This window comes from Gopherus evgoodei, unplaced genomic scaffold (genome assembly GCF_007399415.2).
Source record: "Gopherus evgoodei ecotype Sinaloan lineage unplaced genomic scaffold, rGopEvg1_v1.p scaffold_34_arrow_ctg1, whole genome shotgun sequence".
Classification (NCBI taxonomy): domain Eukaryota; kingdom Metazoa; phylum Chordata; order Testudines; family Testudinidae; genus Gopherus; species Gopherus evgoodei.
Genome location: NW_022060016.1, coordinates 4,655,529 through 4,679,150, shown reverse-complemented (window position 1 = coordinate 4,679,150; position 23,622 = coordinate 4,655,529). Strand labels below are relative to the sequence as shown.

The 23,622-nt window shown below is 58.1% G+C and overlaps 1 protein-coding gene across 2 annotated transcripts in view; it reads left to right on the top strand.

Moving 5' to 3' along the window:
* The first annotated feature begins 12,925 nt into the window (after positions 1–12,925).
* Positions 12,926–23,622, top strand: part of EXOC3L2 (exocyst complex component 3 like 2) — a 47,646-nt gene continuing 36,949 nt past the window's right edge. Inside the window, exon 1 of one of the 2 annotated variants that reach the window (XM_030544609.1) lies at positions 12,926–13,099. The gene's annotated coding sequence lies outside the window, so the exon portion shown is untranslated. Of the gene's footprint in view, positions 13,100–22,520; positions 22,574–23,622 lie in introns of those variants that run through there. The other variant, XM_030544611.1, reaches the window with a different exon arrangement.

Below are 23,622 nucleotides of genomic sequence, written 5' to 3'. Positions count from 1 at the left end.
GAGCCAGATCCCATGGCTGGAGCTGACACAAAGAGCTCAGGAGAGAAGCAAGGTGCAGATATTTTTCAGGGAGAGCAAGTGACCCTGGCCACTTGGAGTCTGTATGTTGAGACTGGGGAAACCTCTGCCCTGGGTTGGCCAAGTGCGGTGCTAGAGGCAGGTGAAATATTTTCTGGCGCAGGCTGTGATGCATGACCAAAGCCGGAGAGTCAGTTCTCTGGACGGCACCGCTGATGTGACATGTGGCTGCCCCCAACATCCTTGCTGTTGTCCCCAGGTCCCAGCCAGGAGAGCGGGGGCTATGCTACGGGGACAGTCTGTTAGACATGGGGTGCAATCTGACCCCCTTGGCATGTTCCCATTGACTCCTGTGGGGCTAGGATCCCAGCTGTGGTCTCCCTCTCCCTACCCCCACCCCGTAAAGGCACTGGGCTCCCTGATGGCCTGTGAGTTAGTGGGCCGCTCTCTGCAGCAGCTCTAGGGGGATTTGAAGGAGGAGATTGGTGTTAGTAGGTGTATCACAGTAGCGCCCAAAGGCCCTGCAGAGCCCAGTGCTGCCCAGACCCAGAGCAAGAGAATCCCTGCCCCTACAAAGTCCATATCCATGGAGCAGGGCTGGGGGAGGGAGAGGCATGTCATGGAGCAGGGGTGGCTTGCTGGGAAGATGGCACTAGGGGAGACTCGTATGTCTACACTGCAAAATTAGGTCAATTTTACTGAAGATGTCATTGAGCCTCTGATTTAAGCAAGTCGATTTTTGCACGTCCCCACTATGCACATTGTGTCGGTGGAGCGCATCCTCACTAGTGGTCGCCTAGGGCACTGACATTTGGGGCCGCTGCAGTTGTCAGTGGTATTTCGGGGGCGGGACCTTCTGCCACCTCTGGGGGTGCCATTTTGGGGGCAGGCCCTTCCACCGCCTAGGGCGCCAAAAGGCTGCCGGTGCTCCTGGCTGCAGAACTTTCGAATGCACAAGGTCACTTTCATGGATCTGTGTGAAGAGCTTTCCCCAGCCCTGAAGCGCAGCAAGGCTAAAATGAGACCTGCTCTGGCAGTGGAGAAGCAAGTGGCAACAGCTCTGTGGAAGCTTGCAATGCTAGACTGCTACCAGTCAGTGGGGAACCAATTAGGTGTGGGTAAATCTACCATGGGGTCTGCTGTGATCCAAGCTGCCAGGGCAATCAAACTTCTGCTAAGAAGGGTAGGGACTCTGGGAAATGTGCAGGACATAGTGGATGGTTTTGTTGTGATGGAGTTCCCTAACTGCAGTGAGGCAACAGACAGAACACATATCCCTATCTTGGCACCAGACCACCTTGCCAAAGAGTACATAAACCGAAAGGGGTACCTAATGGTATTGCAAGCACTAGTGGATCACAGGGGCCGTTTCACTGACATCAACACGGGATGGTTGGGAAAGGTGCATGATGCGTGCATCTTTAGGAACTCTGGTCTACTCAGAAAGGTGCAAACAGGAACTTTCTTTCCAGATTGCAAAATAACTGTTGGTGATGTTGAAATGGCAATCGTGATCCTGGGAGACCCAGCCTACCCTTTGCTCCCATGGTTCATAAAACTGTACACAGGCAGCCTGGTTAGCAGTAAGGAGCAGTTCAGCCATAGGCTGAGCAAGTGCAGAATGGTGGTGGAATGTGCCGTCGGATGTTTAAAAGCCCGCTGGCATAGTTTGCTTACTATGTTAGACCTCAGTGAATGCAGTATCCCCATTGCTGTTGCTGTGTGCTCCATAATATCTGTGAAACAAAGGGAGAAAAGTTTCTGGAGGGGTGGAGGCAGATCACCTGACAGCAAATTTTGAGCAGCCAGACACCAGGGGAATAAGAAGAGCACATCAAGGTGTGCTGCATCTCTGTGAGGCTTTGAAAACTAGTTTCATCAATGACCCACAGTAATATGCCACTTATGTGCATTGTTCCTTACCCTAGCTGTCTCCTTCATTGCATGTATTCCCCTGTAAACTACACCCCCACCAACCACGGTGTGCTGAATGAATAAAGAGCCTTTTCTCCACAATCCCATTAATGTTTGTTATGCTCACAAACACTGAGAGACAGCAAAGAAAAGTAAGATAATACTGGGGGTGGGGGGAGAGAAACAAGTACAGCTTGCTTACAAGTGCACTGCACTAACAATCAAAGGTGTGGGGAATGGGCACCTTCTGGTCTTTGTACCCTGCCCTGGAGTTGAGTGCAAGGGACACTGGACCTCCCCCCACCCTGCCCCACCACTGTATCCTAGGATGTCTGGGAGAGGAGGATGTGGAACTTGGTGATGATGGCAGCAGGTTCAGCATATGCTGCAGTGGGACTCTAGTGTCCAGCTGCCTTTCTTGAACCTCAGCCAGATGCCTCGACATGTCTGTTTGCTCCCTCATAATCTGCAGACACGCAGGATGGGATACATGCTTGTGTTCCCTGCATGCTCTCCTGTCCTCACGGTCATTGTGCAGGCTTTCCGACTGTGCAGTCCTACACGTGCTGAGCTCCGTCTTGTCACTCTCGGAGGAACACTTTAACTCATTGAATGTGTCCTCCTGAGTCGCCTTTTTCTGCCTCCTAAACTGGGAAAGTCTCTGTCCTGGCGTGGAGGATGTGCCTACGGACAAGGATTCAGCTGCGGAGAATACAAAGTACAGGGGTAGCATGGACAGTGCATACATTGTGTCTGGTGCAAGGTTAAATCTTTTTAATAAAAGTAACACCCCTCAATGCACACCCCCTGCAAGCTACAACTTAAGCAGAACTGCTGGCTACTGCAAGAGTTGTTTTGCTGCTCCAACTATGGTGAGTAAGGCCATGAGGCAGGGGCAGGAGGTCTTTTGCTGCAGCTTTTGTTAAGACATCCTTGGGATCAATGGTTGCAACATCAGCACAACCCCCTTTCCCATAGCAACCAGGATGGTTCTGGAGGACAGGCACCAGTGGAAAGCCCCACAAACAGTTAGATCAGGGGTCAGCAACCTTTCAGAAGTGGTGGGCCAAGTCTTCATTTATTCACTCTAATTTAAGGTTTCGCGTGCCAGTAATACATTTTCATGTTTTTAGAAGGTCTCTTTCTATAAGTCTATAATATAGAACTAAACTATTGTTGCATGTAAAGTAAATAAGGTTTTTAAAATGTTTAAGAAACTTCATTTAAAATTAAATTAAAATGCAGAACCCCCAGACCGCTGGCCAGGACCCGGGCAGTGTGAGTGCCACTGAAAATCAGCTTGCGTGCCACCTTCGGCACACGTGCCATAGGTTGCCTACCCCTGAGTTAGATTGTTACGAAAGCGGCGCCAGGTTGGGGTGGAAGGGAGATGAACAGAAAGTGTTGTGTGCCCCCCTCACACCTTTTAAATGCTGGCTGTAATACACCATGATCCCTTCCAACCACAACCAGGGCATGCTTGGGAAAGCGTGGTTGTATGACCCAGAATTCACCAAACAGGGGCAGATTGTTTATCAAATTGCTTGCAGTTTAAGGGCTAGCATTTCAAGTTTTTCCCAGGTGACCCTATGTGACATCACTCTCCTGAGGGTAACAGAGGTGAAAAGGGAGCAGATGCTGCAAGTAGGGTACCAGATGTCCCGATTTTTGGGTCTTTTTCTTATATAGCCTCCTATTACCCCCCCCCCCCCCCCCGCCCCTCACGCACACTCTCTGTCCTCATTTTTCACACTTGCTGTCTGGTCACCCTAGCTGCAAGAGTCTGGGTACAGACCTGGTCCTTGTGCTGCAATGATGCCAGAAGTGTTAATACTGGAGTGGGGTGGGAAAGTGTCCTACTGTGGTGGATGAAATAAGGCAGCCCTTCCCAGAAACCTTCTGCAAAGGATTGCAGAGTGCCTCCAGGAGAGCTTCTTAGAAATCTCAAGGGAGGATTCCTGGGCCAATAGGCTCTGACTTCCTCTCTTTTCCCATGGGTGCTAGACCCACCCCCCCTGCCCCCAGCCCCACCCCCACTCCACCCCTTCCATACCTAGAAGAAATCATTAGAAGGCAGGAAATATTTAGATAGATGCGATCAGGATTATTTCTTTATTTTGGCTTGCGGCTCTCCTGTCTCCTCTGTACTAACCCAAGATGCTTTTGTTTGCTTGTAACCTTTAAGCTGAACCCTCAAGAAAGCTATTTTGGGTGCTTAATTTTTTGGAATTGCTCTTTAAAAATCTAGCAAAAGCCTAAGTTCCAGATGTATTTTCTTCCTTTTTGTTTTTAATAACATTTACCTTTTTTTAAGAACAGGACTGGATTTTTCATGTCTGAAGAGGTTTGTGCATGTTTGATTAGCTGGGAGCAACAGCTAATTTCCTTTGTTTTCTTTCTCTGCTCTTCCCCAGAGGGGGATAAAGGGCTGGAGGGTGCCTCACAGGGACGAATTCCCAAGTGCTTCTTCCTAGGGCCAAGGGTTTTTTTGCATTTGGGTGGTGGCAGCGTTTACCAAGCCAAGGTCAGAGAGAAGCTGTAACCTGGGGAGTTTAAGACAAGCCTGGAGTGGCCGGTATAAATTTTTAGAATCCTGGTGGGCCCCTCTTCTGCACTCAGAGTGAGGATTTAGCCCTGACAGATGTCTACTGAAGTGCTACACCTCTTGTGGAGGTGGAGTACGGACGTCAACTTTACAAGCCCTTTAGGTCGGTGGAAGGGACGTGGTAGTGTAGACACATACATTATTAACTCAACCTAACGTGGCACATGTCAACTTAACTTTGTAGTGTAGACCAGGCCTCAGGCATGACAGGGCAGTGGGTGAAGAAAGCAGAGTAGATTTGCAGCATGAGGCCAGGATCCAGCTAACTACAGGACCTGGAGATGCAGATCCCAGCTGCCTGAGTACCATCCCCACAGGATTCCTCCCTGGCAGAATGAGCCCCCTTGGCAGTGCCCACCCCGTACAGGGTCCCCCGGCAGCACCCATCCCTGCAGGATGTCCCTGGCACTGCCAAGGAGTGGCTTAATTCCCCCGAGCCACATCTCCCCCATCTCAGGCTGATGCGACTCCATCCGTCTGGGAGCCAGGGCAGAGGACCAGGGAGCTGTTCTGGCCTCAGGCTGGCTATGCCCCACTGACTGGTGCCCTTGTTTGGGGCTGGCGAGCCAACAGCTGGGGCTATTGTCTGCCAAGTGCCTGAGCAGTAAATAAAGTCCCTCTGGCTGGTTTCCTCATGCTGAGCAGCACTGCAGAGATAATGATCACTCTGGGGATCCATGACACACAGGCCCATTGTGTGCCCCGGGGCTTCCCCAGGCTGACACCCGCCACTGGCCAAATAATGGCAGGGGAGCCCTGGCCAGCCAGTGGGCGGAACAGAGCCAGCTTGGGTCCCACGCACCCATCCGGGAGAGCATTCTCACTCTACAAAGCCAGGGTCGCCCACACAAACGGGCTCAAACCCTGACTCAGGGAGAGAGCAAAGAGTATCTGGGAATGGGGAGCCGTCACCCCTGGGGCATGTCTGGTGGGGTCCTGCAGGGCTCTGCTCCTGGCCCGACACAAGTCAGGAGCTTTATCAATGTTCTGGAAGACAGTATCTATTGGCTGCTGGCGAGGTTATGAGGGGCACACAGAGTGGTGCAGGGTGGTGAGGACAGTTCCGTCTCATGGAGTGATCGGGATTGCCTGGGCTGCTGGTGCCCTGGGACCAAACAGGTTTAAAAGCCAACAGCAAAGTCATAATCAAAGGACAAAGGGTATTGGCCACACGTCCAGGGTGGAGGCAGTGTCCTGGGAAGCAGGGACTCTGCAAAAGACTCGAGTCGTGGGTGGATGAGCTGGGATGGATGAGCAGGAGCAGGGCTGATACAGCACCGGTGAGACCATCACTGGATCCTGCGTCCGGCTTTGGTGGTCACACGTCAGACAAGGCACTGATAAACTGGAGAAGAGCTACAGGAAGGATGCGAGGGCTGGATGAGGCTGAAGGGGCTGGACCTGGGTAGTTTGTCCCAGAGAAGGGTCAGAGGCACCCGGCCTACCAGCACTGCCCCGGGGAGCAGGATTCGGAGAGCAGAGAGCTCTGCGACCAGCAGCCAGCGGCAGACCCAGAGCTGATGGCGCAAAACAAATCTAGGTTTGAAATAAGGTGGTGCTGTAAGAGTGACAGGAATGAGCTCCTGGAGTAGACGCTTCTGAGCCCGGGGCAATCGCCAGCACTTGGGGCCTTGTGCGGAGGCTGGGGGTTTCTTTGTGAAAGCCCCGCTGTGGAAGTGCTGGGTGGGATGCCAGGGGTAGGCGTAGTCCTGGAAGTATGCTGAGGTCTTCCGCGAGGTACGTCAACTCATCTAGATATTGGTCTAGTTTTACAACAGGCTCCAAAAAAGTACCAGCGAAGTCAGTACAGACTCAGATTTCATACAGGCAATGACTTGTTTGTATTGCTCTAGATAGGATACACTGAAAAGTGAGCACAATATTTAATTCCAGTCAGTTTATTTTATAATGATATGAGAAAGTCAGCGATTGCTCAGTAAATGCGTGGCTGTGACACTTCAATATTTTGATGTCTGATTTTGTAAGCAAGTCGTTTTCAAGTGAGGTGAAACTTGGGGGTACAAATCAGCTTCTGAAAAGGGGGACAGTAGGCTGCATAGCTGGAGCACCCGCCCATAACTCAGCACCCAGCAACCACCCATGGATCAGCTGTTCAGTGGGCCCTGCCAGTCACCACCAATCAGATGCTCAGCAGCAGGAGGGAGGTGCTGGGGGAAGGGGACAGAGTGGGGTGGGGAGGGCGGAGTAGGGGTGGGAATAGGAAGGTCAGGGGTAAGACCTCGGAGGGCGGGTGAGAAGAGGTGAGGATTGAACTCACAACCTTGGGTTTAGCAGGCCAATGCTCAAACCACTGTGTGTATGTGAAGGGGTAAATAATATTTCCGTATTCACTGTCTCCACACCAGTCATGATTTTGTAGACTTCTACCATATCCCTCCTTAGTCGTCTCTTTTCCAAGCAGAACAGTCCCCAGTCTTTTTTATTTCTCCTTATGTAGAAGCTGTTCCATGCCCCATAATCATTTTTGTTGCCCTTATTTGAACCTTTTCCAATTCTTTTCTAATATATTTTGAGATGGGGCAATCAGAACTGCATGCAGTATTCAAGATGTGGGCGTACCATGGATTTATATAGTGTCATGACGATATTTTTGGTCATATTATCTATCCCTTTCCTACTGGTTCCTAACACTGGTATCGTTCTGGAGTGCTGCTGCACACTGGGCAGATGTGTTCAGGGAACTATGGGTCCAAGGTCTTTCTTGAGTGGAAACAACTAATTAACACTCCATCCTTGCGTATGTAGAGTTGGGATTATGTTTTCCAGTGGGCATCACTTTGCACTTATTGAGAGATCCTTTTGTAACCTTTCTCAGTCTGCCTGGAACTTAACTATCTAGAGTAACTCCGTATCATCGGCAAATTTTGCCACTTCAATGTTCACCCCTTTTCCCAGATCATTTATGAATATGTTGAATAAGATCGGTCCTTGTACAGACCCGAGGGACACCACTATTTACCTCTCTCCATTCTGAAAACTCATCATTTATTCCTACCCTTTGTTTCCTATCTTTTAAGCACTTACTGATGCATGAGAAGACTTTCCCTCTTATCTCATGACAGCTGACTTTGCTTATGAGCCTTTCGTGAGGGACATTGTCAAAGGCTTTCTGAAAGTCCAAGTAAACTCTAGCCACCGGATCACCCTTGTCCTCATGTACATTGACTCCCTCAAAAAATTCAAATGGATTGGTGAGACGTGATTTCCCTTTACAAAAGCCCTGTTGACTCTTCCCCAGCATATCATGATTTTCTATGTGTTCTTTACTGTAGTTTCAGCCAGTTTGCCTGGTACTGAAGTTAGGCTTGTAATTGCCAGGATCATTCTGGAGCCTTTTTTAAAAATTGTCAGTCCTCCAGTTCTGTGGTCCAGAGGCTGATTTAAGCGATAGGTTACACACCTCGGACTGGAGTTCCCTCCGAACTCCTGGGTGATTCCGTCTGGGCCTAGTGCCTGTTGGATGTATCAGTTTGTTCCAAAGCTGGATGTGGAATCTCGAGGAACCCCTGTTTCTAGGAGGGGACAGCCTGGGACACTCCCTCCTGCCCCACAAACGCTCCCCCCAACACGCACACAAGAACACCCTGTTTCTGGTGCGTCGGTGCCTGGGCCGCGAGTGGCCCAGCCTGGGCCATGCACTGCAGCCCCGCTCCCCGGCTGGAACAGAAATGCTCACAGCCACTTGCAAGGCTCTGACAGGGTAGATGGTGCTCAGGGTTTGGGGGGCTAGTCAGGAAGATGGTGCCAGGGAGGGCTCTGGCAGTGCTGGCTTGGGGTAGAAGGTGCAGGAAGCTCCGGCAGGGCAGATGGTGCCCAGGGCTCCAGGGTGGGTGCAGACAACCGTCAGGCTCAATGAATCACCTACAAACATAAAATTTCTATATGGTTCAGGAAATGGGGCTGAGTGGGGTTCGAGAAGGGAAACACTCAGAACAGGGTCCTAGCCCAGTGTCCTCCCCACACCACCCACTGCCCGGAGCAGGCCCCTTGACCTAGCCCTCCCCCATTGCACAGGGTCAGAGTGAGGGGCCCAGCCAGCCTGCCATACCCTGGCGGACTCTTGGTCCCCTCTAGCTAGGCCTGGGAGCAGCACACAGAGGGGAGAGGGGACCCTGCCACTGCATGGGGCTCCACTGAGGGGGACCTGAGGGAGATCCTGGCCTGCCTCAGGCTGCCAGATTCCCTGCCCCACCTCCAGGCTGCCAGCCCCCCAGCCTCACTGCCAGCCCCATTGCCAGTCCCTTGCCTACCTCAGTCTGCCAGCCCCCCCCACTTGCCTGCAAGCTCCCCTGCCTCTGCCAGTCTCCCCACTCACCCACCCCTGCCAGTCGCCCCACCCCTGCCAGTCGCCCCACTCTGCTCCCCTGCCCGCCCCAAAGGGAGTGTCAGACCCAGGGCACCCAGCTGCGCTGTCCGCGCTGGGGAAGGCCACAGGGGGGCAGCAGAGGGCCAGGAACGAGGTGTCGCTGGTGGCTCGACAGACACCTGCCACTTGTTCGCTACATTATTTCAGTGAGCTAATTTGCATGTCAGTAAATAATTTGCATATGAGCAGGGCTTCCCTCCAGGGATCAGCCAACGGTCTGGGTCTCCCCATGGCCTGCCCCGCCCCCTCGCCCAGAGGGGGAGTAAAGCCTTTGTGGGGTCCTGGGCCAGAGCAAGCGGGGGCCCTTCCCCACCCCTTCTGCCTGACACCCCCCCCCACGTGCTCCTGCTAGGGAAATTGAGTCGGGGTGGGGAGCACCCATTTTTGTGGGGTCCCCCAACTGGCCGTGGCCCCTGAGCATGGGCTCTGTTGGCCCAATGGCTAATCTGCCACAGACCCCCCCACCCCACAACCCAGTGCTGCAGCTCCCTGCTCCCCTGCCCACCACAACCCAGCTCTGGAGCTCCCCGTACCCCCCTCAACCCAGCCCTGAGCTCCCCACATCCCTGCCCTCCTGCACAGCCCAGCGCTGCAGCTCCCTGCCCCCCCCCCGCTCCCCCACAACTCAGCTCTGGAGCTCCCAACCCAGCCCTGCAGCTCCCTGCACTCCCCTCCCCACCCCCTGCATTGCCCAGTCCTGGTGCTCCTTGCCCCCTCCTCCCCCCACAACCCAGTCCTGGAACTCCTCATGCCCCTGCGCCCCTCTTCCCACATGGCTCAGCCCTGGAGCTCCCTGCACCATGCTTCCCCCCTCACCCGAATTGCCCAGCCTTGGAGCTCCCTGTCCCCCCTGCCTCCCTCTCGCCCCCCTTTTCCCTGCATGGCCCAGCCCTAGGATTGCCAACCCTCCAGGACTGGCCTGGAGTCTCCAGGAATTAAAGATTATGTCATGTGATGAAACCTCCAGGAATATATCCAACCAAAACTGGCAACCCAACCCAGCCCTGGAGCTTCCCATCCCACCCATGGCCCAGTCCTGGAGCTCCCCATCCCTCCACGGTCCAGCCCTAGATCTCCCCATCCCCGCTGAACAGCCCAGCCCCAGAGCTCCCCATGCCCCTGGACCCGCCCACATGTCCCTGCCCAATCTGGGGTTGGTCCAGGGTCGGTCGCTCTCAAGGGCCCAGCTGGTCTTGGCCTCACTGCTGGGCCTGGGACACGTGGGCTGAGACCCTCATCCCCACATAAGGCCCCCTGCCGTGGCATCTTTGCCCTTTGCCCACAGCCATAGCCGGGAGGTGCCACACAGATCCCCAGCAACCGTGTTCCCCAACTATGCAGCACAGCAGGCCTGGCCGCCCGCACATTCGCGCCCCTACAGGGCTCACCGACTAGTCTAAGGGATCCCAGCCAATGCCTGCACCTACCGACGGGGCCACCCCTCAGTCCCTGCTGCGCTGGCGGGGCTCGCACTGGGCCCTCCGGCCCAAAGGCTCTGTAGCTCCATGGCCCTGAGGCAGCCAGGCCCCCAGGAGAAGGAGGCTGGACAGCTCAGATCCGGCGAGAGGACACAGGCCGGGTCTCCCCCGAGCCCCAGACCCGCCTGACAATCTCCACCAACCACTCCCTACAAGCTAGTGCCCTGCATGGCTCCCTTCACCAAAGCGCTGCCAGGCAAAATACAGCAAAGACAATCACAGAGTGCACTGCAAAACCAGCCTCATACAAACCTAACGGCCAGGGGCCGGGAGCTGGGGCTGGAGACCCAGAATCCCAGACAAACTCAGCCCTGCGCGGGCGCCCAGGTCAGGCCCACGCTCGGCACCAAAGCAGGCGGTCCCTCCCGGGCCCGTCAGTGAATGACACTGCAGCCAAGGAGACGCGGGTTTCCTTGGGAGTTCCCTGCCCAGCCAGGAAGCGCTGTCTGTTGGGGATGAGGCACCCAGAGCGAAGAGCTGGCTTCTTGGCTTTAAACGGGAAACTCGGTTCAGCCTGACCCAGGCCTATGTCTATAACCTTTTATCTAAATCAATGAATGGGAAAAAATGGTATGGGGGGGTTTCCCACAGACTTAACAAGTACCCCACAAAACCCTGATGTGTGTACATACCTGTCATCAATGCGCACGTACATATTAGCCTCTGAGGTGAGCGTACCCGAACATTTCTGTGGGTAAAAAATAAAATTTGGACATAAAAGAAAAAATGTCCTGCATTTGCCCTATAAAAAAGGTAACTCACCTTAATAAAGTATCTCCATTTCTCATTCTCCATTTTCTCACTCCATCTCCATTTCTCATTCTCCATTTCTAACTTACTTCCTCCACTCTATCTATCTACAATAACTGCTACTATTTGTAGGCTGTACTTGTTCTTCTGAAACTTTAAATTTCAAGGAAACTAGGCTAAGTTTGGTTTCCCTAAGTTTTATTCTTAGTTTGTTTATTAGGTTTCAATTTAAATTTAAGCCAGTCAGGTAAACCCTAGTCAACTTTAATAGCTGTTAGCATTTTCTAAGCACTGCATCCCTCGCTCAGAAATTAAAAAACCTAAACCACAAGGCCGTTCCTGTGTCTCTTATCACCAGGTTATCAGAAAAGGGTGTAAGTAGATTAGCCAAAGCTTTGTTGCATATAATACTATATTATCATCTGTATCTTTTAAATAGCAGTAATGCAATTATAACTTTGTAACTCTAAAGTATTTTACCATTTACTTACTATTATTAATTTTAATAAAAAATCTTTAAGGTTATATCTGTCTCAGTGTGAGCTTCCTGTTAGACCCCTGAGGGTCCTTTATAAATTCTGTAAAGCCTAATTCAAAACAAAAACTTTTATCTTCTAATCAAACAAATTGGCAAGCCTAAACCGATACTAATTAATGATATAATAATAATATTAAAATAAAATAAAATTAAATTAATAAATTAAATTCCCCTCTTATCCAAATTAATATTATCAGCACACCCTCAGTCAGGCTACAATGCCTCCTCTGGACCCCGTGTGCCCGACTGGCTACCCGGGTTCAAAGATGAGGGGTTCAGACTGGTGCAGGTGCCGGGATGGGCTGCTGGGTCTGTTCAGGCACCATGAGCGCCTTTGTCCTAGGTTTGTTCAGCGCCGAGCACAGCGGGGTCCTGGGGCAGGGCTGGGCTCCTCGGGACTCGGTCACGACCATATCGGAGAGCAGGAGATGGGCACAGCTGGACTCTTTGGCTGGCAGTGCAGGCTGCCCGGAGTGGGGGGTGAACACCAGGGTGGGCACAGAGCTAGTGAAGCGCAAGGACAGTGTTGGCACCAGCACAGTTGGGATCAGCTGGCCAGGGATTGGTGTCACCCCACGGAGGGGGTGGGTCAGGACCAGCCTCCCAGCAGGAGCAGGGAGCAGGGCCGCCCAGAGGATTCAGGAGGCCTGGAGCAAAGCAATTTCGGGGGCCCCTTCCATAAAAAAAAGTTGCAAAACTATAGAATATTATATTCTTGTGGAGCCCAGGCAAACTGCCCCACTTGCCCCCTGGGCGGCCCTGGCAGGGGCACAGACTCGAACTGGTCTGAGGATGGAGCTGGAGAGGTTTCTGGCTGGGATTCTGTGCCAGGACCCCCCGGCCCTGTTGCTGCTCCCCTCTGGCACATGAAGGGACCCTGGGTAGGGATGGCCCCAAGGGGGCAGTGGCTGGGGTGGGGTAGCTGCAGGTCCGTGTCTGGCAGCACCACAGAGGATGCCCTGGGGTTGCTCCAGCCCTGCCCTGGGCAGCGACTTTGGATCCCGTTCGCCGCCGCCCAGGAGCAGCGCGCCCCGGGCCTGATGTCAGCTCTGCCCCCGGGAGCCCGATCTCCAGCTCCGCAGTCCTGCACCGAAGCCAGCCCCCCAGCAGCGCCCCCTAGCGCCCTGTGCTGACGCTCTCCTGGGGCGTGGCGGGTTCGGGACCGGACCCGCTCTCCAGACAGACACCGGCGCCCCCCTTTCCCCCCCCCAGCCCAGGAACGGTGATTACCCTGCTGCGGCGTGGGAGGTGTCCAGCCAGGGCCACAGGGAGGGGCTTCCTCTCAGGAAACCCCCCCGCCACCGTCCATCTCCTCCAGGCGTCCAGCTCGCTGCGGAGCCACTGGCCAGTGCGGCTGGGTCCCGGCAGCCAGGAGATGGAGTGAACCCCCGAGTCCCCTTCAGAGCACGGTAAGGGGGGGGTGGGTGCCAGGCTCCCGCTCCCATCCGCCGCCACCCCCATCCGCCCCACCTCCTGCCCCTGTCCGGCTTTCACTCCAGCCAGCCCGGGGGCCCAAAGCGCTTCATCAGTATCCCCAGAGGCCGGGCAGGACCGATCCCATTGCAGGGAAGAAACTGAGGCACGGGGAGGGGAAGGGAGCTGCCCTAAGGTGACCAGGCAGCAAGTGTGAAAAATCGGGACGGGATGGGGGGGGGGGAATAATAGTAGCCTATATAAGAAAAAAAAACCAAAATTGAGACTGTCCCTATAAAATTGGGACATCTGGTCATGCTAAGCTGCCCGGTGTCTCACAGCAGGTCAGGGACTAAGCCAGGAATCAGAACCCTGGACTCCTGTGGCTTAGCTCCCTGCTCTAACCACTAGACCCGACTGCTCCCCCAGGATTCTGTGTGTCTGTGAGCCTCACAGCAGGGAGCCACAGGGCTGGGGCAGGCTGTGTGGTATGTCAGGGTCATTGAGCCACTGCAGTGCTGGTGCCAGGTGCATGCCCTGCCAGCTGGGGGAGCCAGAGCCAGAGCTGGGTATGTGCCCTGCTGCCTGCAGGAGCCGGAGCCAGTGCTGGGTACGTGCCCTGCCAGCTGGGGCAGCTGGAGCTGGGTACGTGCCCTGCCGCCTGCAGGAGCCGGAGCCAGTGCTGGGTATGTGCCCTGCCAGCTGGGGCAGCCGGAGCTGGGTATGTGCCCGGCCGGCTGGGGAGCCGGAGCCAGCTGGAATTGTCGATGCCAAGTGAATGGGAATGAGCCAAGTCTCTGCCCAGCTGCTGCCTTCCTCATCCTGGTGAGTCCAACGCAGCCTGGTCCTGGTGTGGTCCAAGCAGGGCTCCCCTGGCAGGGCAGATGGGCACAAGCCCCGGCAGCAGCCAGCCCTGCCTTGGGGTCCCTGATCTCAGGCTTGTCCCTGCGGGGTGGGGCCGGGCTGGACCTACTGGCCTTGTCTTGGTGCCACACCCCTGGGGGCGGGGCCCAGTGGGACTGGGTCCCAGGGAAGGGAAAATGGGTCCTCCCCCATCCATGCGTCTGCTGGACTGCACATACCCCCATACCGCCCTGTGCCCGTCCAGCCCCCCTGGCCCACTCCACCCCACCCCCACAGCTGTCCCATCCCCCACATCCCTCTTCTCCCTCTTCCCACCTGTCACCCATCCCCCATGCCTCTGTTGCTATTGCCCCCCCACTCTGCCCCCACCAACTACCCCTCTCTATTGTCTCTCTGCCCCCTGCTCCGCCAACTTTTCCCATCCCCCTCCAGCACCAGAGTGCAATTTGACCCCAGGGAGCCTCAGGCTCTGGGACTTACCCAGGCCCCTGCTGCAGGACAGAGGCAGAGTCAGGAAACCTGGCACCTGCCAATCTTGTGGCTCTAGAAGGCTAGCCACTGCCAGCGCCAGAGAGAGAACCTAGGAGTCCTGGCTCCCATCCCCCTGCTCTAACCACTAGACCCCAGTGTTTCCTCAGTTCTCCTCCCCATGCAACCTGGCCAGATTCTGCAGCATTTTGCTCTGATGCTGTGCAGAGGGGAACTCCCCGTCGCCCTGCCGTGGGAGCAGAGCTTCCAGGGACATGGGCTTTGGCTGCTGGTAATTACTGTATGGATCTAACCCTGTCCAGATGCACTGTCTGCCCCCCTCTCCGTGGGTGCCCCGCGAGGTCTCTGTCCCTGGGCTTGGCCAGGGGCCATCCTGCAGGCCTTGCTTCTGCACCAGCCTCAGCTCCTCCTGTCTGTCATCCCCGAGTAGCTGCTCCTGCCTGGTGTGCTTGGGGGTGCGAAGGTGACTGGGGTGTGTGTGTGTATGTAGGGGGATTGGGGAGGGAGCAGAGGGATGGGGGGAGCACATTTGAATTATGATCTGTGATACTGTAGCCCCCAGGAGCCTCAAATCAGTCCCCTCCGCCATGGCGCTAGGTGCTGTACAAACACACTGCAGACAGTCCCTCCCCCAAGGGGGCCTTCCCAGTTCTGGCTGGTGTCTAATCTGCCCCTTTCACTGTCCCCAGAGCCACTCCCATTCCCCGTGCCCTGCCCCACCCCCAGCCCCCCATTGTCAGCTCCACAGGGCAGGGGTCTCCTTTATCTCCTGCATGGCTGGAAAGTGGTGGGTGTCCTGGGGCATCTATGCGCCTGCCAGCCTGATGGCAGGAGCGGGTGCCCCTGCCCCACCGGTCGGGGAGAGGTGGTCCAGACCCGCTCAGAAAGCTGCCAACTGGTGTGGCAATAAGAACCGGCAGACGGCTGGCTCCCTGCAGGCTCTGGGTGAGGAACAGCTCCTTGTCCCCCAGCCAGGGGCTCTCAGCCACCAGCAGGCCCAACAATCCAAGCCCTGCTAGGCACCTTTCAGCAGAGGTGCTAGGGTGCCCTGAGGGAGCGGGTCCGAAGCCTTAACTCCTGTCCCTGATGCAGAGAGGGGCAGGCAGTGGGTTGCTGCAGATTGCAAAGCAAGGCAAATGGGCAGGGGTGGGAGAAGACCCAGAGTCCTGTCCCTGCCCCCTGCTCTAACCCATCAGGGTAGGTCTACATTGCAAAAAACAAACGCTGCAGCCGTGAATCAGACCCCAGCTCGCGGGGCTCGGACTGTGAGGACAAGAACAGCAGCGTATTCCGACTCCCAGGGAGGTGGGAGGGGCTCAGAGTCTACATGGCTATTTTTAGCCCTGGAGCCTGAGTAAATTGACCTGGGCGCTAGGACTCGTTGCTGCGAGGTTATTTTTGCAGTGTAGATGTACGCTAGACCCGCTCCCCTCCCAAAGCTGGAGACAGAACCAGGAGTCCTGGCTCCCACTCCCCTGCTCTGACCACTAGATCTCACTCCCCTCCCAGAGCTGAGGGTAGAACCCAGGAGTCCTGGCTCCCAGCTCTTTCTTAAGCTGCCAGAGCCCAGTCCTTCCTCCCATGGACATGAGCTCTGACCTGCTGCCAGACCCTGCCGCCCAGGCCCTGTGTGCTGCGATCAGGGGCCGCACATGCTGCCCCCTCCCCCACTCCTGCCTGGACTGCCAGTTCAGCGCAGAGGGAGCCAGACCCGTTTCCTGCCGTCTGCAGCCCTCCAGCCTGGGGGTCATTTCCTGGTCTCAGCCGGCGCCTCTGGAGCTTGGGGATGTGACTCACAGGCTCCCTGCCCCCCAGGGTCCCAGTGCCATGCCAGCATGGCTCCTGTCCTGCTGCTGGGGGCAGCCTCCGGGCAGGGCTCCCAGCCTCAGGACCTGCTTGGCACCAGGCACAACAGGTGCACTGCTCATTGCTGGCCTGGGCACAGCTGGTATCTGAGCCAGGCAGGGAGCTGCAGAGGGGTTACCTGGCATCCCCTCTGTCTAGAGGCCTTCAGGGGGCATCTTGGGGTGTTGAGCCCCACAGGGCTGGGGTGTGTGTGGGGGTCTGCAATAGCGCCAGTTGGACACAAACAAGGGGAGACATGGCAGTTTTCAATGTTCAATCCCCGGGTTTGGGCTGGAAAACGGGTTCGCTCTGTTTCCTCGGAGAGCTTTGCTGGCCTCTGAGCTGTAACCCCCAAGCATGGGAGCAAGTCAGAACAAGGGGAATTCCTGACCCCAGGGCTGGCTCCAGGGGTATTGCCGCCCCAAGCAGCCAAAAAAAAAAAAAAGCCGTGATCGTGATCTGTGGCAATTCAGCGGGAGATCCTTCGCTCCAAGCGGGAGTAAAGGACCCTGTGCCGAATTACCGCCGAATAGCTGGACGTGCCGCCCCTCTCCGGAGTGGCCGCCCCAAGCACCTGCTTGCTAAGCTGGTGCCTGGAGCCTGCCCTGCCTGCCCCGCAGGCTCAGCTGGGAGCCCCGGCAGGCCCTGGGTGGGAAGCAGAGCCTGGAGCACTGCCTGCCCCGAGTAAAGGGCTCAGACATGGGGCCTGCTTCGGTGCCTGTCTATACTGCCTATGTTACAGTGCGGCTGTGGCAGTGCTGTGACCTGGCCAGTGTAGCCATGCTTTATTGCCGGGGGAGACCTCTCCCGGTGATAAAAAATAACCACCCTGACAGAGGAGTGGTAGCTCTATCGGCGGGACACGGCTTCTGGTGATAAAGTGCTGTCTATACTGTTTTCTTACACCCCTGCATGACTAAAGTTTTAGCGCCGAAAGTGGCAATTTAGACCAGGGCCGGCTCTAGATTTTTTGCTGCCCCAAGCAAAAAAAAATTTTGGCTGCCCCCAACCCCAGCCCTGGGCTCCCTCCCACACTCCCCTGCTGCCCCAGCCCTGGGTTCTCCCCCCCACCCACACTTCTTGCTGCCCCAGCCCTGGGCTCCCCTCTTTCTCCCCCACTAGTGCCCGCCCCTAACCCCCCCTGCCGCCCCAGCCCTGGGCTCTTCCCCCAACCTGCACCCTCCTGCCGCCCCAGCCCTGGGTTACTGGTAACTTGCTTCCAGGGTGGGTCATTCAGCAGGAATTTTGGATGTGCACAGAACACAGACAGGATTGGTTCCCATATGGTTACAGAGCTGCAGTAAAGTGGAACAATTTTCAGCTTGTGTGATTGGAGGAGATCTGGATGCATGTTATAAGACCATCCTCCATAAATGAGGAAAAGTTGAGGTGCCTTTGTTATTCTTTTGTTCCACTCTTTCTTTCTATGGGAATTTGCCAATGCAATATCACTGTCTTCCTTCTAAACAAACAAAAAGGCAATGGCTGTTTGAAAATAGCAATTCCAGTCTTAATAACCACTGGGAAGCATTTCTTGTTCAATTTTATCCTACTTTTTCTACAGCAAGTTACAGTGGATCAGTATATTTGATTGGGGAGAAATGAAGTAACAGCTGCCCAAATTGAGCTTAAGCACTCCTGAGTTTTGAGGGTGTTCAAATCTGGAAGGCAGGTGCTAGATTCCCTTTCTGAATATTCGCTAAATCTGGAAAGGAAAAGTCAATTTCTGCTTCCATGGCTCAGAAGTGGAAATCCTCCTGCGGGCCTGGTACTGTGTCTAAAGCTGCCCAGGTCCAGAGCCTCCCCTCCCTTACTTTTCATTTTAAATTCTAGTGGGATCCACATACCTCCCTTGCTAGGCTTCAGATAGAGAGGGGCACTGTCCATTTACACCACCCAATTCCTTCTTTGGGGGCTGCAAGGTGAGGTCACACCAGTATCCCTAATCCAGTCTGGGGAAGTCTTCTGAAGGAGATATCTGGGGCAAAGCCTTCTACTCCTTGGGCACATTTGTTCCCCATTCACAGTGCCACCCCTTTCGACTCACAGCAAGCTGCAGCATGGCTCAGCTACCTCACTCCCTACCCCTTCCTTTCCTGTTGATAGCTGCCAAGGGATTGCTGGGAAATGTAGTTCTTTCCCTGCTCCAGGGCTGGCTCTCTAGGCAGGCAGCTGGCCAAGGAACTACAGCTCTCAGGGCCCTGTGGGTTCTTAGCTCCCATGCTGGATCCCCAGCTGCTCCGTGGCTCCGCTTCTGCAGGATTGTGAGGGGGGGGGAAGTGAGTTTAAAAAAGATGTCCCAGATGCCGCCCTCTGCAAGTGTGCTGCCCCAAGCACCTGCTTGTTTTGCTGGTGCCTAGAGCCAGCCCTGGTTTAGACACAGTCTTAGCTCTAGGAACGGGCAAGAAGGGGCTGCGAAGGGCCCGTCCTACTCTAGGCTCCTTATTGTTCACCAGCTGGGTTTTCTGAGTGCTCTAAAATCCACAAACTGACTCGATGGCTGTGCCCTATGGGTGCAGGGGGGTCCCTACCTACCTCTGGGAGGGGTGTGGTGTCTAGTGGTTAGAGCAGGCAGAGACCTGGAATCAGGACAACAAGGTTCCTTTCTTGGCTTAGGGAAGTGGGGTCAGTTGGTTAAAGGAGGAGGGCTCAGAGCCAGGACTCCTGGGTTCTGGCCTCAGCTGTGAGAGCGGAGTGAGTCTGCTGGTTAGGGGGTGGGGGGGCTGGGAGCCAGGGCTGCTCTAGCTCTGAGAGGGGAGTGGTCCCAATCTGGGGTTCTTTGAGCCAAGCGTTCCTAAGAGATGGCGCCTTGTTGTAAAACAGAAAGGACACCAAGGTTCTGCAGATCTTATCACGCCTGTGTGCACACCTGGGGCTCAGACTCTGGCTCCGACCCTCCCTTGTGAGGAATTCAGGGCTGGTCCAGCCTGTCCCAGGGATGTGGGCGCCCGAGCGTGGGGAGAGGACTCTGCAAAATCAGCCAAGGTCCCAGCCACCTGCACGCCAAATCGAGGGCCCCTTTGGATCTGGGGGCAGCTGAGCCTGGCCCGGCTGGGGGCTGCATTGGGGCCAGTGAGGCTTCTCCCCTCCAGGCACATGTAGCACATTCCCATCTGCAGGGCTCAGGTACCAGCGATGGGCCCTACCCCCGCCCCCCTGCCCCAACAAACACCCACGCAAGGGGGAGGTGAGAGCGGCTGGAGACAGCCTGGCTCAGGGGCAGGGCATTGGCAGGACCCAGCCTCCCGCAGCAGCTGCATCCAGCTCCGGGGGGGGGGGGGAGGAGGGTGTCTGGGTGCAGGTGTGTGTACATGAGCATGTGGCATGTTTGCGTGTGTGCCCTGGGCATGTCCATATGAGTATACAACTGTGTCCATGCATATGTGTGTGTTTGTGTGCATGCTCACACCATTCTGCAGGAGCCCCATAACCCGGGTGGCTCCGTGCAGGCAGCTCCGCACCCTTCCCGCCCCATAGCCCAAGGCAGCTCAGTGTGGGCAGCTCCACACCCGTCCCACCCCACAGCCCGACACAGCTCAGTGTGGGCAGCTCCGCACCCGTCCCGCCCCATAGCCCGACACAGCTCAGTGTGGGCAGCTCCGCACCCGTCCCATCCCACAGCCCAACTCAGCTCAGTGTGGGCAGCTCCGCACCCGTCCCGCCCCACAGCCCGACGCAGCTCAGTGTGGGCAGCTCCGCACCCGTCCCGCCCCATAGCCCAACGCAGCTCAGTGTGGGCAGCTCCGCACCCGTCCCGCCCCACAGCCCAAGGCAGCTCAGTGTGGGCAGCTCCGCACCTGTCCCACCCCACAGCCCGACTCAGCTCAGTGTGGGCAGCTCCGCACCCGCCCCACCCCACAGCCCGACACAGCTCAGTGTGGGCAGCTCCGCACCCGTCCCACCCCACAGCCCAAGGCAGCTCAGTGTGGGCAGCTCCGCACCCGTCCCGCCCCACAGCCTGACGCAGCTCAGTGTGGGCAGCTCCGCACCCGTCCCGCCCCACAGCCCGACGCAGCTCAGTGTGGGCAGCTCCACACCCGTCCCGCCCCACAGCCCGACGCAGCTCAGTGTGGGCAGCTCCGCACCCGTCCCGCCCCACAGCCCGACGCAGCTCAGTGTGGGCAGCTCTTCACCCGTCCCGCCCCATAGCCTGACGCAGCTCAGCGTGGGCAGCTCCGCACCCGTCCCACCCCACAGCCCGACGCGGCTCAGCGTGGGCAGCTCCGCACCCGTCCCGCCCCACAGCCCGACACAGCTCAGTGTGGGCAGCTCTTCACCCGTCCCGCCCCACAGCCCGACGCAGCTCAGTGTGGGCAGCTCCGCACCCGTCCCGCCCCACAGCCCGACAACTCAGTGTGGGCAGCTCCGCACCCGTCCCGCCCCACAGCCCGACACAGCTCAGTATGGGCAGCTCCGCACCCGTCCCGCCCCACAGCCCGACGCAGCTCAATGTGGGAAGCTCCGCACCCGTCCCACCCACAGCCCAACACAGCTCAGCGTGGGCAGCTCCGCACCCGTCCCGCCCCACAGCCCAACGTGGCTCAGTGTGGGCAGCTCCGCACCCGTCCCACCCCACAGACCGACGCAGCTCAGCGTGGGCAGCTCCGCACCCGTCCCACCCCACAGCCCGACGCGGCTCAGCGTGGGCAGCTCCGCACCCGTCCCGCCCCACAGCCCGACACAGCTCAGTGTGGGCAGCTCTTCACCCGTCCCGCCCCACAGCCCGACGCAGCTCAGTGTGGGCAGCTCCGCACCCGTCCCGCCCCACAGCCCGACGCAGCTCAATGTGGGCAGCTCCGCACCCGTCCCACCCACAGCCCAACACAGCTCAGCGTGGGCAGCTCCGCACCCGTCCCGCCCCACAGCCCGACGTGGCTCAGTGTGGGCAGCTCCGCACCCGTCCCACCCCACAGCCCGACGCGGCTCAGTGTGGGCAGCTCCGCACCTGTCCCACCCCACAGCCCGACGCAGCTCAGTGTGGGCAGCTCCGCACCCGTCCCGCCCCACAGCCCGACGCAGCTCAGTGTGGGCAGCTCTTCACCCGTCCCGCCCCATAGCCCGACGCAGCTCAGCGTGGGCAGCTCCGCACCCGTCCCGCCCCACAGCCCGACGCGGCTCAGCGTGGGCAGCTCCGCACCCGTCCCGCCCCACAGCCCGACACAGCTCAGTGTGGGCAGCTCCGCACCCGTCCCGCCCCACAGCCCGACAGCTCAGTGTGGGCAGCTCCGCACCCGTCCCGCCCCACAGCCCGACGCAGCTCAGTGTGGGCAGCTCCGCACCCGTCCCGCCCCACAGCCCGACGCAGCTCTAAGTGGGCAGCTCCGCACTCGTCCCACCCACAGCCCAACACAGCTCAGCGTGGGCAGCTCCGCACCCGTCCCGCCCCACAGCCCGACGTGGCTCAGTGTGGGCAGCTCCGCACCTGTCCCACCCCACAGCCCGACGCAGCTCAGTGTGGGCAGCTCCGCACCCGTCCCGCCCCACAGCCCGACGCAGCTCAGTGTGGGCAGCTCTTCACCCGTCCCGCCCCACAGCCCAACTCAGCTCAGTGTGGGCAGCTCTGCACCCGTCCCGCCCCACAGCCCGACGCAGCTCAGTGTGGGCAGCTCCGCACCCGTCCCGCCCCACAGCCCGACGCAGCTCAGTGTGGGCAGCTCCGCACCCGTCCCGCCCCACAGCCCAACTCAGCTCAGTGTGGGCAGCTCCGCACCCGTCCCGCCCCACAGCCCGACGCAGCTCAGTGTGAGCAGCTCCACACCCGTCCCACCCACAGCCCAGGTGGCCCAGTGCTGGCTGCTCTCTGCTGCATAGCCCTGGGTGTCTCCATGTGGGTGGCTCCCTGCCCCATACTTAAAGCCTGTTAGCAGGACCCCCTCAATCTTCTGTTCTCAAGACTAAACATGCCATTGGGGGAGGAATAGCTCAGTGATTTGTGCATTACCCTGCTAAACCCAGCGCCCTGAGTTCAATCCCTAAGGGGGCCACTTAGGGACCTAGGGCAAAATCAGTGCTTGGTGACTGGACTGGGTGATTTTTCAGGGTCCCTTCCAGCTCTGTGGGTTAGGTACAGCCCCGGCTGCTCCCCGCCCTGCCCCGAGGGAGGCCGGGCCGGGGCTGGGCTGGGGCTGGCCTGTTGCCCAGGAGTTCCCGGAGCTGCTCGCCCAGCCCCAGCGGTCAAAGGGACGGTGGCGAGCGGCGGCGCGGGGTGGGCACCGGCGGAGGCGGGGGGCCTGGCCGTGGGGGCCGCTCTCAGGGGCGCGATGCAGACCCAGGTACCGCTGCTCGGGGCAGAGATTGGGACAGCGGGGACCGCTGCAGGGCCACACCCGCGCTGGGCTCCCGGGGGACCGGGCGAGGGGTTGCAGCCGCCCAGGGCTGGAGGTGCCCGGGAGCCCCTCCCCGTGCCAGCGCGTCCTCGGGGCTCGCGCCCGGGCACGGTCCGTGTGGCTTCTGCAGCCCGGGGAGGGGGCGGCACCGGGGCACGTCCAGCCCCGGATCGGGTTACGGTGTCGAGCTGGGGGCGCCCCGCGGGGCGCTGTGCCGGTCCGGACCTGCGGGGGGCTCTGTTTTGGTTGGGGTTGAGAGGGGCTGAGTTGGCCTGGGGTGTGTGGGAGGGGAGTTCAGGGGGGCTGTGTGCTGGCTAGGGGGTGCGGAAGCGGGGATCAGGGGGGCTGTGTGCTGGCTGGGGGTGCGGGAGGGGAGTTCGGGGGGGCTGTGTGCTGGCTAGGGGGTGCGGAAGCGGGGATCAGGGGGGCTGTGTGCTGGCTGGGGGTGCGGGAGGGGAGTTCGGGGGGGCTGTGTGCTGGCTAGGGGGTGCGGAAGCAGGGATCACGGGGGCTGTGTGCTGGCTGGGGGTGCGGGAGGGGAGTTCGGGGGGCTGTGTGCTGGCTGGGGGTGCGGGAGGGGAGTTCGGGGGGCTGTGTGCTGGCTGGGGGTGCGGGAGGCGGATTCAGGGGGGGCTATGTGCTGGCTGGGGTGCATGGGAGGGAGTTCAGGGGGGCTGTGTGCTGGCTGGGGGTGCGGGAGGCGGATTCAGGGGGGGCTATGTGCTGGCTGGGGTGCATGGGAGGGAGTTCAGGGGGGCTGTGTGCTGGCTGGGGGTGCGGGAGGGGAGTTCGGGGGGGCTGTGTGCTGGCTAGAGGGTGCGGGAGCGGGGATCAGGAGGGCTAGGTGCTGGCTGGGGGTGCGGGAGGGGAGTTCGGGGGGCTGTGTGCTGGCTGGGGGTGCGGGAGGCGGATTCAGGGGGGGCTATGTGCTGGCCGGGGTGCATGGGAGGGAGTTCAGGGGGGCTGTGTGCTGGCTGGGGGTGCGGGAGGCGGAT